This window comes from Panthera pardus, unplaced genomic scaffold (genome assembly GCF_024362965.1).
Source record: "Panthera pardus isolate Hobbes unplaced genomic scaffold, ASM2436296v1 HiC_scaffold_10, whole genome shotgun sequence".
Classification (NCBI taxonomy): domain Eukaryota; kingdom Metazoa; phylum Chordata; class Mammalia; order Carnivora; family Felidae; genus Panthera; species Panthera pardus.
The window spans coordinates 44,325,438-44,331,488 of NW_026526655.1; the positions used below are offsets into that span (position 1 = coordinate 44,325,438).

Here is a 6,051-nt window from a genome sequence, read left to right on the forward strand (position 1 = left end):
TTTAAGAAAGTTCAGCTCAAAACAGCTACTTCCCTTGGATCAGTTTCCAAGATTTACTTGTGCACAAACCAGACTTTAATGGAGTTCCCTGCCATTCTAAGGGGACACGTGCTGTTACTTAGGCTTGCTTTATGAACATGTGTTTCAACCAGTCTGTACCAAGCCAGATACAATTAGAGGTGTTCACTATGTATGTGAAGGTTACAACTTAGTGTTTTTACTCTGTCTTTGCATTTAGCACTTGGAGGAAAAAATGGAAACAAAACTGGGGGACAAGAAGGAAGCTGTAACCTCTGTTTGCTTTTTTCCCCTTGGAGGAATGCAGCAAATGTGCACGTGTGGTTTGACTTTCTGCCATGGAATGGGCAGTGCTGTTTTTGCGTGGTAGCTGTGTAAGGCCGGTTGCAGCAACACACTCTGGGCTGTGAATGCAGGACAGGGAGTTACATCCAGCTTCTGTGGACTGGGCCAAGCTGACTCCTAAGGTGAATGGCTAAGCAGAGTATAGACTGGACACAAGCTTGTCTGCATGCTGTGCACTCAACAGACAGAGGCAGGGGGGCTGGTTTGATAGGAGGAGGTGATAGGGAAGTTGCTCAGAGATTTATCCCAGATTTTGGGAGAGGAATCACTGCTTATGTTTGTCTTGTATTTTCATCTGTGCTTTTATTGGCAGGAGGTTCACTTTCTTCATAATTTTGATAAATGCATACATTTATGGCACTTTTAATTCCTTGGGGATGAAATAGATATCTACATTATAACTAGATAAGTGACCGTGGCTAAAGGTTGGAATGATCTGACTATAAAGGTCATGAGACATTAGTGATAAGAACAAGTGATGTGTGATCAGCAGTCAGACCAAGGCCAAAGCCTGGACAGCTCAGTTGGACTGAGTGATAGAGATTACTGGTTGTTCTCCATTGCCTGTTTCCTATCTTCCCAGGGTGATAAAATGCCTGCTTTTGGGCTGAGTACATGGCTGGGTGCATTCTCCAGCTTCCCATATAAGTATAGTCACGTGACTAGGTTCTGGTCACTGAGCTGAGAAATCACCTACTCTTTCCTATCTTTTCCTCTCTCTTGCTACCTGCAATGCAGATCCTGTTGTCTTAGACCATGAGAAGAAGGGCCGTAGTCTAAGGATGGAAGGAGTCCGAGTCCCTGAGGACATTGGGGTAGAGCCACCATTCAGCTTACCCAACCGCTTTCATCTTAATTGAAGCCACCGTTATTTTGTCATTTTGCCACTCATAGTTAAGGTTAATGCTTACTGATATAAAGTATTCCTGCAGGCTTAGCTTGGCTGGACTTCTTCCGGTCAGAAGGGCCATCTTAAAGACTTTATACATAGGTGCAAAAGTCTGTTTTTATACTCCCATTATTATAACATAGCAGAAAGCCCTTTACAATATATATGTCTCTTGGCATTTTAAAATCTCATGCAGGGAACCAGGGCAGAAGATTGGTAACATACAAAGTGTATTAAAAGGCAATGATCTTTAGGACCCTCCTCAATGTGGGAGCCAGTCCTTAAGAACAGTTGGGCTGAGTTAGGGGTGACGGTAGGAGGAAGCAAGTGGCTGGTAGAGGGTAACAGGTGAGAGGCATCTGTGGAAAATGTTCTAAAAAGAAAATCTTGAAAAATAATTAGCTTAACTAATTTAGTTTTTTAAATGTAAGCAAAATATCTAGTTAGGAGGAAAAGACCGTGTTATGCCATGGCATCTAGGGATACACAAATTTGCTTATTATCTTAAATAAAAGAATGCAAGTAAATATCTAACACAGCACTTGGAATCTAGCGATCAATGTGTTAACTGCTAATATAGTATTGTTACTATATTAAAACAAAAGAATTAAGCTGCCCGGAGACTGCTCTTACTGCGGTGCAGTAGAGGAAGCCCTCTTGTTATCACTGTCCATCTAAGTGACCTGGCCCATTAGTCTCTATTCATTAACCAACTGAATTGCTGACTGAATAAAGTGAGGTCTCTCCTTTAACTTACTGTTTAACTTTTAACTTATGTCTTGTTTCCTGGTAATTTTTAGGTTGACTGCATCATATAGGAATAATAAAAGTATTAGTAGCTTGTTTTATTGAGCATCAGTCTACTGTGTTAGAGATGTACATATGTTATTTCATTTCCTTCTCACAATATTCCTGAGAGATGGCGTAAATCATTTTACCAGATGAAGAAACTAGGATTCAAAGAGGTTACATGGCTTAGTATTTTAGCTTAAGATCACATCGTAAGTGATCCCAATGAACCCAGCCCTGTTTACTCTAAAACCCATGTCCTTTCCCTTGTACCAGTTTTTACTCTTCCTTTGGTAGCAAGATATATGTCACGTTTCATCTGTGGTTCACTTTGGCCTATTGAAACAAAGTGGTGGACAATAATTTCCCCACAGTCATGTTATTTTTTCTTCTATTAAAAAATGTTTAAGTTTATTTATTTTGAGAGAGAGAGCCTGGAAGAGAGAGAGGGAGAGAGAAAGAATCCTAAGCAGGCTCTGCACCATCAGCACAGAGCCCAATCTGGGGCTCGAACCCACACACTGTGAGATCATGACCTGAGCCAAAATCAAGAGCTGGATGCTTAATCAACTGAACCACCAAGGCACCCACCCCAGTCATGTTATTTTTAATAGAAATTAAATCAGTTAGTGAAGATACAGTAACATATGATTGCACGAAAGAAGGAATAAACCAGTAGTTACAACATAGGAAATGTGAGAACTAAAACAACAAAATGTAAATGGCTACCTTACTGATAGGACCTAGAAAATAAAACCAGTAAGTAAATACTTACTAATTGCTTTTAATAGTGAACTTAATGCCTTACTGAACTATTGCTTTGTTATAATATTCATTAAGTTGCAAGTTAAGGTATTTTGTTCTAAAATTTAAAACTATTGTCCTGGGGTGCCTGGGTAGGTCAGTTGGTTAAGGGTCCAACTCTTGCTTTCAGCTCAGGTCATGATCTCACAGTAGGATCGAGCGCTGCACCAGGCCCTGTGCTGGGTATGGAGCCTGCTTAAGATTCTCTCCTTCTCCCTTTTCCCCTTCTCTCTCTCTCTCTCTCTCTCTCTCTCTCTTGCAAAAATAAAAAATAAAACTATTGTCCCTTTGCAAAAAAAATTGTGTTATAGACATGTCTATAATGAATTATGAATATTTTACTTTTTTTCATAAAATCCGGTTATGTATTTCCATTTATAGCACATCTCAATTCAGAGTAGATGCATTTCAAGTGCTCAACAGCCACCTGAGGCTAGTGGATATCATTTGGGAAGTACAAGTCTGGATTACTGATAGATTGGATTATGATTCTCAGAATAATCTGGATAATGAAATTATAATCCCTAGAATTTATTTCTTTAAAAAAAAATTTTTTTTAACCTTTATTTATTTTTGAGACAGAGAGAGACAGAGCATGAACGGGGGAGGGTCAGAGAGAGGGAGACACAGAATCTGAAACAGGCTCCAGGCTCTGAGCAGTCAGCACAGAGCCCGTCGCAGGGCTCGAACTCACATACCGCGAGATCGTGACCTGAGCCGAAGTCGGACGCTTAACCGACTGAGCCACCCAGGCGCCGCTAGAATTTATTTCTAAAAAAACATTGTCTCACATATATCATTTTGATTAGGATATATTAATATGATAAATTGATAGAAATATCTATCCTGGGGGAAAAGTAATATCAAAGCTACCAATTTCCCACTGTAATGGCACTCCTTCCTGTATTCTCTTTAAAAAAAATTTTTTTTAATGTTTATTAATTTTGAGAGAGAGGGAGACAGAGAGAGACAGAGAGAGAGCAAGCAGGAAAGGGGCAGAGAGAGGAAGACACAGAATCAGAAGTAGGCTCCAGGCTCTGAGCTCACAACACATAGCCCAACATGGGGCTCGAACCCACAGACCGCAAGATCGTGACCTGAGCCGTAGTTGGCTGCCCAACCGACTGAGCCACCCAGGCGCCCCTCTCCTTCCTGTATTCTAAGGATAAAAATGCATGAACTCTCTCTCTGACTTTTCATTATTTTGTCTACTTCTATACTCGAAAGCCTTGATATATCAATTTAACTGTACAATGAGTTTGCCCCTGCTGCAAGCTGTCCGAATACACCATGGGCATAGCTGGGCTTGTTTGAAAGTGTGAGGTTGGTTAGCCCTCCTCGCGTGGAACTCTGTGCTTTTAAAAATACTCGGCCTAACATAGAAGCATTTACATAGCATCGTATCTCAAGCTACTGATTTCCAAACCCACTTGAAAGGGCTTAGCTTTTACTGTAGAGAAAGGTTGCCAGTTTTCCTCAAATTCCAGCTACTGCAAACTCTCTTGTTCCTGCCTTACCATCAAAAGGATATTAAAGTGAAAAAAAAAAAAAAACGGACATTAGAGTGCAGGAAGTGACTTGGGTTCCCAGAGACTGCTCTTCCCATTATGCAGTGGAAGCTGTCTTTTTATCACCCTCTATCTAAGTGACTGGCAGATTAGTCTCTCTCTCCAGTCTCCTGTAAAACACATTGGCCAATGCACCAGACCCCTGACCTTCATGGCCAACATGCTACCTGGCACATTCCCTCTGCCCACTACCCCCATTTCCCATTCCTGTCAGTTGAGTTCTGGTTTGCCAAGAGTTGTTGACTACTTTCCAAATTGTATATTCTTTTTAAAGAATTTTTTTAATGTCTATTTGTTTTTTAGAGAGAGACAGAGTGCGAGTGGGAGAGGGGCAGAGAGAGAGGAAGACACAGAATCCAAAGCAGGCTCCAGGCTCTATGCTGTCAGCACAGAGCCCAACGTAGGGCTCAAACTCATGAACTGTGAGATCATGACTTGAGCCAAAGTCAGACACTAAACCGACTGAGTCACTCAGTTGCTCCCCAAATTATATATTCTGATTGTACTTTTAATAGATTGATTAAATATAAAGTAAAAATGATAGAGCATGATTTTGAAAAGAAATAATTAAAGGCATTGGAAAGGGTTGATAAAGGTGAGTCTTTTTTTTTTTTTTTGAAGATTTTATTTTTAAGTAATCTCCACACCCAACGTGGGACTCGAACTCACAACCCCAAGATCAAGAATCACATCCTTCACTGATCAAGCCAGCCAAGTGCCCTAATAAAGGTGAGTCTTAAAAAAAATTAGAGTATGAAACTATTGTAAAAATAGAGGGAAAATTTTTAAATTCAGAATATGTCCTACTATCACTTTGCAAGTATTTTTAAGTTTTTCTTCTAAGGAAATCAACACTAGAGGTTACATATTCCCATGGATGTAGTTTATGCAAGAAAAAATACAGACGTAACCTACCGATGCATGCTTAAGGAAGGGCCTTGGCTTTCCTGCAGATTGACAAGGAGTGTGCATAATGGACGTTAACAGAATAGATCTGATTTCCTGTCTTGTCTAGCTTTTCTTCTCCAATAAATTAGCAAACTGCTTGTTCAGATCACACTGAAGAGGACTGTTTTCACTGCATTTTATTGATAATTTACATATCCTAAAAATGTTCATAGGGACAATAAATGCTATTCCTTTTTGTTTGTTTTGAGAGAGAGAGAGAGAGAGGTAAAGAGAGGGAGACAGAGGACCCCAAGTGGGCTCTGTGCTGATAGTGAACCATGAGATCATGACCTGAGCCATGACCTGACCTGAAGTCAGACACTTAACTGAGCCACCCAAGTGCCCCCATAAATGCTTTTTCTTGAACCATATTCTGTTTCTCCATTCAGGGAGGACTATTTTCCAGGTTTTCTTTTCTGTTTTTTTTTTTTTTTTTTTTTTTTAAAGTTTATTTATTTTGAGAGAGACAGAGAAAGAGGATCCCAGGCAGGCTCTGCACTGTCAGCTCAGGGCTCAAACTCACGAACTGTGATCATGACCTGAGCCAAACTCAAGAGCTGGACGCTCAACCAACTGAGCCACCCAGGCACCACTCTGGGTTTTTATTGTTATTTATTTTATTGTTTTTAATGTTTATTTTTGAGAGACAGAAACAGAGCACGAGCGGGGGAGGGGCAGAGAGAGAGGGAG

The 6,051-nt window shown here is 40.4% G+C and overlaps 1 protein-coding gene across 1 annotated transcript in view; it reads left to right on the plus strand.

Annotated features, from left to right (window-relative positions):
- The window catches only part of NEMP2 (nuclear envelope integral membrane protein 2), a 143,680-nt gene extending 141,575 nt beyond the window's left edge, over window positions 1-2,105 (plus strand). Inside the window, exon 15 of the transcript XR_008423680.1 lies at window positions 1,102-2,105. The gene's annotated coding sequence lies outside the window, so the exon portion shown is untranslated. The remainder of the gene's footprint in view (window positions 1-1,101) is intronic.
- Window positions 2,106-6,051: the final 3,946 nt, after the last annotated feature.